This window comes from Moschus berezovskii, chromosome 5 (genome assembly GCF_049115385.1).
Source record: "Moschus berezovskii isolate FMDL1 chromosome 5, NW_MosBer_1.0, whole genome shotgun sequence".
Classification (NCBI taxonomy): Eukaryota; Metazoa; Chordata; class Mammalia; order Artiodactyla; family Moschidae; genus Moschus; species Moschus berezovskii.
Window position 1 is genome coordinate 75,417,809 of NC_142464.1, and position 13,845 is coordinate 75,431,653.

A 13,845-nucleotide genomic window follows, 5' to 3' on the forward strand; every position below is an offset into this window, starting at 1 on the left:
AGTTGACTCTGATGTGTAACTTGTTAGAACCCGATTTAAGCAATCCAAACTGACTGTAAATACCAGCTCCCTGCATGAATTGTCCTGATATGCATCCTCTCAAGAAAGTCCTCCACTGAGATTATTTTAGCATCAGTGCTGAGGGGAAATTACGGAAAGCCCATCTTAAACTTTGTCTCCCCAGGAAGTTTGGCTATCAGATGGGAAAATTGCTTCATCTTTTATATCATTTAGAGAGAGTCTAATGACTGTAAAAAGTGTTGCCAGGGCCAGGAATTTCAAAGACCACGAGATTGACACTCTGCTCTACTAGGCTAGGCTTATCCCAGAACTGACAAAACTTGCCTGCAAGAAAGAGTTTCCTGAATTGGCCATCGCAGGAAGCCACACCCAGAACTTGTTTCTCCTTGTCTGGAAGAGGCGCCTACTCTGTAGGTGCAGGAACTTGTTTGGCCTCTCCAGCTTGACCTTGCAAGTCTCCTAGCTCCATGGTTCTGTCCTGATGGGCTCTTCACTATTAGCGAAACGTTCGTACTATCATTTAGTTTTCTTCACTCTTGCCACATATTTAAACATTTGAGAAAATGGAAGATAAATATACAAAAAAAGAGTTGTGGAGATACTTGCCCCTCCTTATCTTTTTTTGATAAAACAATTGGCAGCCAGTGATTCTTACTATTTGGTCTGAATTATTGCCACCGCTGGTTCTGCCTTCTCTGCATGCTCTTTCCCTTCCTCAAGGCACTTCGTGGGTGAGAAGTGTTGAGAGAGTAGATGGGTTGTTGGAATTTACTTAGAAGTAAACTATTTTGTTTTTTAAAGCTGTGAGTTTTAAGCTAGCAGACCATGGCAGCACAGAGCCACATCATTCTGGATGAAGAAGGGGATAGAAGGTCAAGGAGTGAGAAAAAAGACCAAATCAGAATTTTTTTTTCTTAATCTCTTCTCTAGTTAACATCAATATTAAGTATTTAGATTTGACCCTTTTACCCTCCAAAAATAATTCCCAAGAGTTTCAAGTTTAGGTAAATGAATGAACTGTTAAGACAATTTCAGCGATACAAGAATGAACCAAACACCTAAGCAGGCAGTTTCTGGGTTACTGGGAGACATCTGCATCAGGCAGACAGGAAGCTCCCGCCAACAGCTGGACCTGGGAAACCCCTCGGCGGCCAGGCCCCGCCCCTTGCTCCTGACGTCACGAGAGGAGGGGCGGCGAGCGATTGGTCTTCCGCGGAAGCTCGGGCCAGTCTGCATCCTGGCAGAGAGGGGAGGCGGAGCAGCGGGGGCGGGACGCCGGGAGCAGAAGGTTGCCTGCACCGCCGGGGCTGGGCTCGGCTTTTGGTAGCTGACTTTGAGAGCCGTCTGAGAAGTGTTTTGTTGTTTTTTTTTCCCTTCAAAGTCAAATGGCTGGCGTAGAAGCATAATCCGCCTCCTCTCTTCGGAACTGTGCTTGGTTCTTCTCTTGCATCTTGGGACTTGTGACCATCATGCTGTGATGTGTGCCCAGAGAGAAACTGGTAAGGGTGAACCAGCGAGCCTCTTTGACGGTTTCCCTGCCTGCCTTTTCACTACTCTTTCCCTCTCTCTTTCTTTACTCTCTCTGTCCTCTGCCTCCCGCAAAAGTGGTGTTCAAATTGGATGAAGTACCTCAAAACTGGACTTTCTGGCTTTGTTAAACTTTAAAAAGAAGAATCTTAACACCATTTTCAGTCACTTGATTACAGGAGAGGGATGACTATCTTTTCTGCATGCTGGGTTTTATGAAAAGATAAGTTATGCATACACACCCTTTGTCATCTCATTGTGAAATCGAACAGTTTAAAGCAATTTTGGCTCTGTTTCAAACATAATGAATAGAATAGGGATTGAAATTTTTACCTAGTAGATAAAAAACGGATTGATTCCTTAGGAAGAAAAAGGTGTTTGTGTTGGAGCTTGCTCAGAAATAGTTTTTACAGGAGCCCTACCATAAAGCCCCCAGTTTCCCGTGCAAACACTAATTTTGCAGAGCTTCATTGTTGTTTGGGGCACCCTTTACATTGTAAAACCTGTAATTATACTTTATACAGCAGAGAGACATCTGGTTGGTTACTGAAACCCTCCATTCTGGAAGGTCAGGCTCCCTGTGCCTTCTGAAATGATGTATTTAAACTACTGATAATCATAAGGACACGTCCACTTGGGTATTTAGAGTGTTATCTAAATAAAACCAAAGATTTTTCTTGCTTCTTTTCACATAAGTTCTTTTCAAGGAGAAAAACAGTTCCATAGTGTGAGGGCAAGTCTCTGACTCTAATCAACCTTGAAAGATGACCCACAAGGATAGGGTACTCCTTATTCACCAATGTTCCTGTATCCGAAAAGTAGCTCCAGAGTAGATAAATATTTTGAAATTCGGCTAGATCACAGTTTCTGGGAAGAGTACCATCAGAAACAGATATTTGGTGGCTTGTTTAGAGCCAGTGTGTAACACATGGTCATTGTAACAGTAAATTCCTTCAGTGCCCAGGTGTAAGCGCTCACTCCAGTTTACCCCACAAGGTAATCTCCTTCTGAACTCTTCTGTCCATGATACAGATATATATTACCTACATTATGATAGTTTATCAAAAGGAGTTCATGCTATGTAATTTGAAAAACAACTCCAACATTCAAAAACTTTTAGCAGTTTTAAAAAGTAGTACTGTAACTGCTAAACATTTGTTAAGTTGTATGAAAAAGATGGAGAATCTGAGCAGTCTAAAATAGGATGTCAATACTATTTGACCTTTGCCTAATAACTGAATATTTGTTCAGTACAATTGCTTAGTGACTAAATAGAATTTGAACGGGATATCATTTATTTTGATGTCAGTAAATGAAGGAAATGCTTAGAATTTGATTATAATTTGTAATAGAACAGAGATGACACATCTGTTAGACAAATGTACTTAGAATTAACTTGAAAAATTAAGAGGTAAAAAATGTCCACATGTTCAAGCCGTCTGTACAGACCTTATTCTCTGATCTAGTTGAAAGTAGTCTTTTTAATGAGGCAAAACCAAAGAAAATGCTACAAACAAGATCACTTGGGGATTCTCAAAATCCAAAGCATTAGCAGCTATGCAGCTTTCCTTTTCAGCTGAAAGAGGTTTGTTGTGAGTATATTCTCTTAAAACATCATTCCCTTCCTTCTTAGTGTGAAAGAATTTCAATCTGAAATTGATAGATTGAATGGTCTCCCTCATGTGCCTTTAGGAAAGCGAAGCTTAAAGACTGGGAGACCAATTCCCCATAAATGCCTGATTTACAGAGGGCTTCCCTGGTGGCTCAGATGGTAAAGAATCTGCCTGCAGTGTGGTAGACCTTGGTTTGATCTCTAGGTTGGGAAGATCCCCTGGAGGAGGACATGGCAGTCCACTCCAATATTCTTGCCTGAAGAATCCCCATGGACAGAGGAGCCCGGTGGGGTACAGTCCATGGGGTTGCAGGCACGATGGAGCGACTAAGCACACACACACAGAAGTCGATAAATTGGAATTTTCTTAAATGTCAAGGAGTTAATCAGAAGTTTTGCCTTTTATCAGCATTGGAAAGTTTTTGCTTATGATTTCCACAGTAAAAAATAAACGACCCAGGTCAGGTTGCTGTCCAAAAAATGAGTTACAGTGAGTTTCTCTTGTATGATTAGACTGGTCGTATCGGCTCAGGGAATTTTCAAAGCAGGTCTCCATTTATTTTGACTTTTTAACAGATACTCACTGAATTCTCCCCTTGTTACATGCCCTACCTATAAACACAGCCTATTCCAAACTCTGCTGGCTTCCCCAGTGGCTCAGTGGTAAAGCCTGCAATGTAGGAGATGTGGGTTCAATCCCTGCTGCTGCTGCAAAGTCGCTTCAGTCGTGTCCAACTCTGTGTGACCCCATAGACGGCAGCCCACCAGGCTCCCCGGTCCCTGGGATTCTCCAGGCAGGAACACTGGAGTGGGTTGCCATTTCCTTCTCCAATGCATGCAAGTGAAAAGTGAAAGTGAAGTTGCTCAGTCGTGTCCGACTCTTAGTGACCCCATGGACTGCAGCCTACCAGGCTCCTCCGTCCATGGCATTTTCCAGGCAAGAGTACTGGAGTGGGGTACCATTGCCTTCTCCGGGGTTCAATCCCTAGGTGGGGAAAATCCCCTGGGGAAGGAAATGGCAACCGACTCCAGTATTCTTGCCTGGGAAATCCCATGGACAGAGGAGCCTGGTGGGCTACATTCCATGGGGTTCCAAAGAGTCACACACGACTAAGCTACAACAACATTCCAAATCCTCAATGAACTCACTTCTGACTTGCTATAGTTCAGGTTTCCCAAATTGTAATTCCTCTGTTATTCCCGAATAAACTCATTTATTTGAGCATGCCTCTCAATTTACCTCTTTACTAAGATGGACATTTCTACTGTAGATGGATTTCTTTCATTTTAGAAACCATCTTAATCATAGAAACAGTACTTTTCACAAAGCTAGTATCACAGAGTAAAAGTAATGGTGGTACTAGTTTATAAAAGAGTGTGTCCCTATGGACTGCAGCCCATCAGGTTCCTCTCTCCATGGGATTTCCCCCCTAATTTATTTTACTAAAATCTGCTTACTCCATTTAAGGCCATTCTGAAAGAGGAAGATGGGTACAACTACAGTTCTGTTAAAAAACAAACTTACAAAATTTCAATTCCTTATGTAGGATAAATAATTTAAAAAATCTTATTATCTTGGTTATAAGGAAGGTGAAAATTAGCTTTAAATTATCCAAAAATGTGAAGTCTTTCTTCAGTTTAGTGATTGAAGTCGCTCAGTAGTGTCCGGCTCTTTGCGATCCCATGACCATAGCCCACCAGGTTCCTCTGTCCATGGAATTTTCCAGGCAAGAATACTGAAGTAGGTTGCCATTTCCTTCTCCAGGGGATCTTCCCCACCCAGGGATTGAAACCAGGTCTCCCGTATTGAGGACAGATTCTTTACTGTCTGAGCCACCAGGAAAGCATTCTTCAGTTTATAGTACTCGTAATTACTTAGCACTATGTTTAAAAATTCTCATTCCTCTTACAGACTATAACAATATATAGAAAGTTCTACTAAAAATCTAACTGTCCTTTCTTCTTTGCTAAAGTCTTCCATAGAGAGGTAGTCTAAGATAGTTTCATGACACATTCTACTAATCTGTGATGTCCTTCAGCCAACAATTTAACCTTGCCGTTAGAAAATTGCCTCTTTTAAAAAATTTTTATTGAAGAATAGTTGACTTACAATATCATTAGTTTCAAGTGTGGAATATAATGATTCAATATTTCATACATTATGCATGAAGTTATTACAATATTATTGATTGCTTTCTCTGTGCTATGCATTATATCCCTGTGACTTGTTTATTTTATAACTGGTAGTTTGCACCTCTTAATCCTCTTCACCTGTTTCATCCATTCCCCCTTCCCTTCCTGCGACCACTGATTCTCTATATTTGAGTCTGTCTCTGCTTTGTTATATTTGTTTGCTGCTCTATTAAATTTCATATATAACTAAAAACACAATATTCATCTTTTTTCTGACCTATTTTACTAAGAAAAATAACCTCTAGGTCCATCCTTGTCACAAATGGCAAGATTTCATTATTTTTTTATGGCTGAGTAATCTTCCATTGTGCATATATACCACATCTTTTGTATTCTTTCGTTCGTTGAGGAACAGTTAGGTTACTTCCATATCTTGGCTATTGTAAATAATGCTTCAGTGAACATTGGGGTGCCTGAATCTTTATGGATTAGTGTTTTAATCTGGGGGGATAAATACCTAGAAGTGGAATTGCTAAGCATATGGTGGTGGTTGTCATTCAGTCATGACGGACTCTCTGTGACCCCATGAACTGCAGCATGCCAACCTTCTCTGTCCTTCACCATCTCCCGGAGTTTGCTCAAACTCGTGTCGATTGAGTCGGTGATGTCATCCAACCTATCTCATCCTCTGTCACCTCCTTCTCCTCCTGCCCTCAATCTTTCCCAGCATCAGGGTCTTTTCCAATAGAGTCAGCTTTTCGCATCATCGAAGTGTTGAAACTTCATCATCAGTCCTTCCAATGAATATTCAGGACCGATTTCCTTTGACTGACTGGTTTGATCTCCTTGCAGTCTAAGGGACTGTCAAGTCTTCTCCAACACCGCAGTTCAAAAGCATGAATTCTTTGGCGCTCAGGCTTCTTTATGGTCCAAGTCTCTCATCCATACATGTCTACTGGAAAAATCAGAGCTTTGACTAGATGGACTTTTGTTGTCAAAGTTATGTCTCCACTTTTTAGTTCTATTTTTGAGAGGACTCTGTATTGTTTTCCAGAGTGGCAGTGCCAATTTACATTTCAATTGACAGTGCACAAGCCTTCCTTTTTCTATACATTCTCACCAATACTTGCTGTTTTGATGATAGCCATTTTGATAGGTGTGAGGTAATAGCTCATTGTGGTTTTGATTTGCATTTCTCTTCTGAGTAGCGATGCCGAGCATCTTTTCAAATGCTTGGTCATCCATATGTCTTCTTTGAAAAATACCTATTTAGATTCTGTGCATTTTTTAGTCAGACTGGCTTTACTTTTTGATACTGAGTTGTATGAATTTAAAAACATATTTTGGATATTAACCCCTTATCAGACATATCATTTACAAATACCTTCTCCCATTCAGTGAGTTGTAATTTCATTTTGTTGATGGTTTCCTTCTTTGTGAAACAGCTTTTTCATTTGATGTGGTCCCACTTATTTTTGCTTTTTGTTGCCCTTTCCTAAGGAGACATATCCATAAAAAATGTTTATAGGACTGATATAAAAGTATACTGCCTATGTTTTTTTCTAGGAGTTTTTGGTATCAGGTCTTAGTTGAAGCCTTTCACTTTTCAAGTTTATTTTTGGTTTATTTTTCATCCTTTTACATGTGATTGTCCAGTTTTCCTTACACAACTTATTGAAGAGGCTGTCTTTTCCTCATTGTATATTTATGCCTCCTTTGTCATACATGTTAAGTCACTTTAGTTGTGTCCGACTCTCTGCAACCATTGTAGCCCACTAGTTTCTTCTGTTCATGGGATTCTCCAGGTGAGAATACTGGAGTGGGTTGCCATTTCCTCGTCTAGGGGATCTTCCTGACCCAGGTATCAGACCCATGTCTCTTACCTCTCCTGCATTGCCCAGCAGGTTCTTTACCACTAATGCCACCTGGGAAGCCACATTTGTCATGGAGTAATCAGTTGGGCTTCCCTGGTGGCTCAGAGGTTAAAGCATCTGCCTCCAATGCGGGAGACCTGGGTTCGATCCCTGGGTCGGGAAGATCCCCTGGAGAAGGAAACGGTAACCCTCTCCAGTATTCTTGCCTGGAGAATCCCATGGACGGAGAAGCCTGGTAGGCTACAGTCCACGGGGTTGCAAAGAGTCGGACACGACTGAACGACGGAACGGAACGGAATCAGTTGACCAGATGTGGGTGGGCTTCTTTCTGGGTTCTCTATTCTGTTCCATTAATCCATGTGTCTGTTTTTGTGTGAGTATCATACTGTTTTTATTACTGTAGCTTTGTAGTATAATCTGAAGTTGAGGAGCATGATGCCTCCGGTTTTGTTCTTTTTCTCAAGATTGCTTTGGCTAGTCAGGATTTTTTGTAGTTCATACATATTTTAGGAGTACTTATTTTGTGAAAAAATGCTGTGGATGAATTGATAGAGATTGCATTGAATATGTAGATTGTTTTGGATAGTGTGGTCATTTTAACAATATTCTTGTGATCCATGAACACAATATATTATTCCATTTATTGGGGTCAACTTCAGCTTCTTTTATAAAGGTCTTATATTTTCAGAGTACAGGTCTTTCATTTTCTTTGGATTTATTCCTAGCTATTTTATTCGTTTTGATTCAATTGTAGATGAGATTGATGGCTCATTTTTATTGTATAAAAATGCAACAGATTTCTGTATATTAATTTTATATCCTACAATTTTACTATATTTATTCTAGGTTTTTTTTTTTTTTGGTGGAGTTGTTAGAATTTTCTGTATATAATATCATGTCATCTTCTACTAGTGACAGTTTTACTACTTCTCTCCCAGTTGTATATCTTTTATTTTTCTTTTCTGATTGCGGAACCTAGGACTTCCAGTACTATGTCGAATAAAAATGGGAGCGCGGTCATACTTGTCTTATTCCTGATTGTAGAGGGGAAACTCATAGCTTTTCACTATTGAATAGGTTTAGCTGTTGGTTTGTCATAAATGGACTTTACTATGTTGAGGTATGTTCCCCGTAGACTCACTTTGTTGAGAATTTTTATCATAAATATACATTTTTAATAATATTCCTTTAAATATAATTTTTTCTTCTTAGTAGGTAAAGACTTATTACTAGATATCCATCTTAATTTCCCATCACTCCTTAATTTGTACTTGAAACGCAAACCATATTTAACTACACAGTGTTATGTAACACTGGGTTACAGGGTTTTCCAGCTGCCTTACCTTTATTCATATTTTTTTCCTAAAATTTACAAATCTCATATCTGATTCTAGACATTTCTAGACACAGTTAAAGTTCTGTCTCTTGGGCAGCCTACCCTACATTTCTGTCTTCCAATCTCATGTCATGTATTCCCATAAGATGTTCTAGTTCCATAAAGGTATGTACTGCATGATTACCCTAGTGTTATTTATTTATTTTTGTTGAGTTGACTATTTTGACTGGTTCTGGGCATTTATTCTTTCTCAAAGGATCAGCACTGTGTCTATAAGACAAGGTAAAGGAAATGAACACTCAAAGGTAAGCTCCTAGAAGACAGAGATTTTTGTCTGTTTTGTTCTCTGATTAATCTCTGTTACCTGTTATAATGCTGGCATAATAGTGGAAGCTCAGCAAACATTAGTTGGAAGAATGAAGTTGAGCACTTTCAGTGTGCTGGACAAGTACTGGTACATTGATTTCATAAACCTCCTTTTGAATCAGTGTGAGGCTGAGTAGTATTCCATGGTATATAGTACACATAAAAAGGAACGCATGTGAGTCAGTTCTAATGAGGTGGATGGATCTAGAGCCTCTTATACAGAGTAAAGTAAGTCAGAAAGAGAAAAGCAAATGTATATTAACACATATCAGTGGAATCTAGAAAAATGGTACTGATGAACCTGTGTGCAGGGCAGCAGTGGAGACGCAGACGTGAAAAACAGACTTGTGTACACAATAGGGGAAGAGGAGAGAGGGTCGAATCGAAGGAGTAACACTGAAACATGTACCTTACCATATGTAAAATAGATAGCCAGTGGGAATTTGCTGTATGATGTAGGGAGCTCAAACCTGGTGCTCGGTGGTAACCTAGAGGGGTGGGTTGGGGTGGGTGGAGGGAGGGAGGCTCAAGAGAGAGGGGATATGTATACCTATGGCTGATTCATGTTGATGTTTAGCAGAAACTAACACAATAGTGTAAACCAATTGTCCTCCAGTTAAAAAGCAAAAACTTGTCATTTAAATGAAAAAAAAAAAAAAACACCAGTATGAGGTCTATGATTTTATTTCCATTTTACAGATGAGGGAACTGAGACTCAGGCTAAGAGCTTGTGATACTGATGGAGAATCTGAGCATCAGTATCACTGGAACTTTTTAGAGCCTGTGTTCTTTCTACTAACTGCAGATGCATCTGCTGTTTTGAAAACAGCTGATTATAATATCACTTTTAATTCAGATGGATGTGTTTTGGAGGGTGGAGAGCCTCTAGTAATTATTGGAATTGACCACTTATCATGAATCCAATTTATAATTCCAGTGAACACCATCCATTTCTTTTTAATACCATTTGTAGTTTTCATCTGTCTCTTATTGCTATTTATATACTGTACTTAATAACACTTAACTTGCAAGCTTTGGGGACAATTTAAATACAGTCATCCCTCCCTGCCCTTAGCCCTTAGTGGCTCAGACTGTAAAGAATCTGCCTGCAATCCAGGAGACCCAGGTTTGATCTCTGGGTCGGGAAGATCCTCTGGAGAACGGAATGGCAACCCAATTCTTACCTGGAGAATTCCATGGACGGAGGAGCCTGGTGGGCTGCAGTCCCTGGGATCGCAAAGAGTCAGACACAATTGAGCGACTAACACTTACTTACCTATCCCAGCCTATCTGTGCGGGGTTGGTTCCAGAACCCACTGTGGATATCAAAATCCACAGTTGTTCAGAACGCAGAGTTGACCCTTCATATCGTCAGTTCCATAATTCATCGAGCCATGGTTGGTATAGTATTGTATTTATTGAAAGCAATCAGCATATAAGTGGACGTATGCAGTTCAAACCCATGTTGTTCAAGGGTCAAGTGTATGTATGTTGAGACAGTTTAAGTAATTGACATATGTAATCTGTACTTGCATTACTAGGTCATGTGCTGAAGTTATTTTTATCCATTGTGAAATTATCTATGAAATATTTAACATCATATTTTAAGTGACCCAAATACTTCCATAATTGAATCTTAATAAAAGGTTTTAGAAATGAATTAAACCTCTTGTTCATTATACTGGAATATTCTTTTAATAATTCAACTAAAATAATACCTGTCTTCATCATTTTTCCAGTAATGCCACAAATTTAGATTAGTCTTTGATGTATTTATTTGGTTTATAATTTAATAGCTCAGGTTAATGATCTGCAAGAGGCCTTTAGAAAACATTTGTGGTCTGTTTAGTTTATGAGTATATACATTCTTTCAGTGCCTAAATTCTTTCCATTTTAGCTGCAAATAACTCCACTTCCCAATTTATGCTTCTTTCCTCTTATTCCATACTCTTTTAAGCATTTTATTTTCTTTTGCTTTTTAGAAATTTCCATGATGACTAATCCAGGAAATAATTGCCCTACTTTTTGTGTATAAAAAAGTAGTTTCACTGATTATTTAAATACTATATGCATCATTGGGGAGTAAATGAATAGTTGCATAAAAATGATATTTAATACTAATGAATCCATGGAGAATATATACTGTAAATTAAAAATGCTGCTGCTGCTGAGTCACTTCAGTTGCGTCCGACTCTGTGTGACCCCATAGGCGGAAGCCCACCAGGCTCCCCCATCCCTGGGATTCTCCAGGCAAGAACACTGGAGTGGGTTGCCATTTCCTTCCCCAATGTGTGAAAGTGAAAAGTGAAAGTGAAGTTGCTCAGTCGTGTCCGACTCTTAGCGACCCCACGGACTGCAGCCTACCAGGCTCCTCCATCCGTGGGATTTTCTAGGCAAGAGTACTGGAGTGGCTTGCCATTGCCTTCTCTGGTAAATTAAAAATAAGTCTCTCTAAAACAGTCACAGATATAGAAAACAAACAAACTTATGGTTACCAAGGGGAAGGAGTGGGGGGAGGGATAAATTCCATAAGTTATGGAATTAGCAGATGCACACCACTCGATATAAAATAGAGATTTACTGTATAGGACAGGGAATGATTTTCAATATCTTGTAATAACCTATAATAGAAAAGGATTTTTAACAAGGAACTATAATATGACTGAGTCACTTTGCTATACATCTGAAACTAACACAATATTGTAAATCAACTATATTCAATAAAAAATAAATTTTTTAAAGGATACAAAAAACAAATCTCTTCAGAGCAAATTTGGGTTGCCTCAGTTCAGTTCAGTTCAGTCGCTCAGTCGTGTCCAACTCTTCGCGACCCCATGAATCACAGCACGCCAGGCCTCCCTGTCCATCACCAACTCCTGGAGTACACTCAAACTCATGTCCACAGAGTCGGTGATGCCATCCAGCCATCTCATTCTCCGTCGTCCCCTTCTCCTCCCGCCCCCAACCTTTCCCAGCATCAAAGTCTTTTCCAGTGAGTCACCTCGTCGCATGAGGTGGCCAAAGTATTGGAGTTTCAGCTTTAGCATCAGTCCCTCCAATGAACATCCAGGATTGGTCTCCTTTAGAATGGACTGGTTGGATCTCCTTGCAGTATAAGGGACTCTCAAGAGTCTTCTCCAACACCACAGTTCAAAAGCATCGATTCTTCGGCGATCAGCTTTCTTCACAGTCCAACTCTCACATCCATACATGACCACGGGAAAAACCATTGCCTTGACTAGACGGACCTTGGTTGGCAAAGTAATGTCTCTGCTTTTTAATATACTATCAAGGTTGGTCATAACTTTCCTTCCAAGGAGCAAGGGTCTTTTAATTTCGTGGCTGCAGTCAGCATCTGCAGTGATTTTGGAGCCCCAAAAAATAAAGTCTGACACTGTTTCCACTGTTTTTCCATCTATTTCCCATGAAGTGATGGGACCAGATGCCATGATCTTTGTTTTCTGAATGTTGAGCTTCAAGCCAACCTTTTCACTCTCCTCTTTTACTTTCATCAAGAGGCTTTTGAGTTCCTCTTCACTTTCTGCCATAAGGGTAGTGTCATCTGCATATCTGAGTTTATTGATATTTCTCCCAGCAATCTTGATTCCAGCTTGTGCTTCTTCCAGCCCAGCGTTCCTCATGATGTACTCTGCATATAAGTTAAATAAGCAAGGTGACAATATACAACCTTGACGTACACCTTTTCCTATTTGGAACCAGTCTGTTGTTCCATGTCCAGTTCTAACTGTTGCTTCCTGACCTGCATACAGGTTTCTCCAGAGGCAGGTCAGGTGGTCTGGTATTCCCATCTCTTTCAGAATTTTCCACAGTTTACTGTGATCGACACAGAGTCTGGTCTCCAGAGTGAGAGCATCAGCATCACTTGAATTTATTAGAACTGCCAGTTCATAGGCCCCACTGCAGATGGACTGAATCAAACTGGGGCGAGAGTGTGTGTGTGCCAGGTGGAATCTGTGCTTTCACAAATGTTCCAGTGATTCAGACCTCTGGCAGTTTGAGGACACAGGCTTAGGCTTAAGAATCTTAAGATTTCTTTATTTTGTTATTTTACTTAATTTTAAAAGTGTTATTTGATGTACAGTTGATTTACAATATTAGTTTCATGTATACAACATAGTGATTCAATATTTTTATCGATTACACTCCATTTAAAGTTGTTATAAAATGTTGGCTATGTTCCCTGTGCTGTACAGTATGCCCTTGTAGCTTTTTTATACATCGTAGTTTCTGCCTCTTAATCCCCTATCCCTGTCTTGCCCTTTTTCCTTCCCTCTCCCTATTGGTAACAACTAATTTGTTCTCTGTATCTGTGAGTCTTTTTCTGTTTTGTTATATTTGTTCTTTTTAATTTTTTGGATTCCATGTATCAGTGATAACATACAGGATTTTCTCTGCGTGACCTAATAGCATAATAACCTGTAGGTCCACTCATGTTGTGGCAAATGACAGAATTTCATTATTTTTTATGGCTAAGTAATATTCCATTGTGAGTGTGTGTGTACCACATCTTTATCAGTTTATCTGTTGATGGACACTTAAGTTGGTTCTATATCTTAGCTACTATAAATTCTGCAATGAACATAAATCTTTTTGAATTAGGATTTTCATTTTCTTCAAAAATATAGTCAGGAGTGGAATGGGTGGATCATATGCTAGTTTTTTGAGGAACCTCTATACTGTTTTCCACTGGGCTGCTACACAAATTTATATTCTCACCGAAAGTGTACCAGGATTCCCTTTTCTCCACATCCTCATCAACATTTGTTATTTATAGACTTTTTGGCAGTAGCCATTCTGACAGGTGTAAGGTGATACCTTATTTATATTTCTCTGATTTGTGATGTTGAATGTCTTTTCATGTGCCTGTTGACCATCTTTGTCTTCCTTGGATTTCAAAAATCAGGTGGAATTGACCAAGTAGAATCACACCAAAGCACCCCACTCCATCATTCAAC

General features: G+C 39.6%; 1 protein-coding gene across 1 annotated transcript in view; it reads left to right on the forward strand.

Annotated features, from left to right (window-relative positions):
• The first annotated feature begins 1,295 nt into the window (after window positions 1-1,295).
• Window positions 1,296-13,845, forward strand: part of ATP10D (ATPase phospholipid transporting 10D (putative)) — a 129,795-nt gene continuing 117,245 nt past the window's right edge. Inside the window, exon 1 of the mRNA XM_055434629.2 lies at window positions 1,296-1,520. The gene's annotated coding sequence lies outside the window, so the exon portion shown is untranslated. The remainder of the gene's footprint in view (window positions 1,521-13,845) is intronic.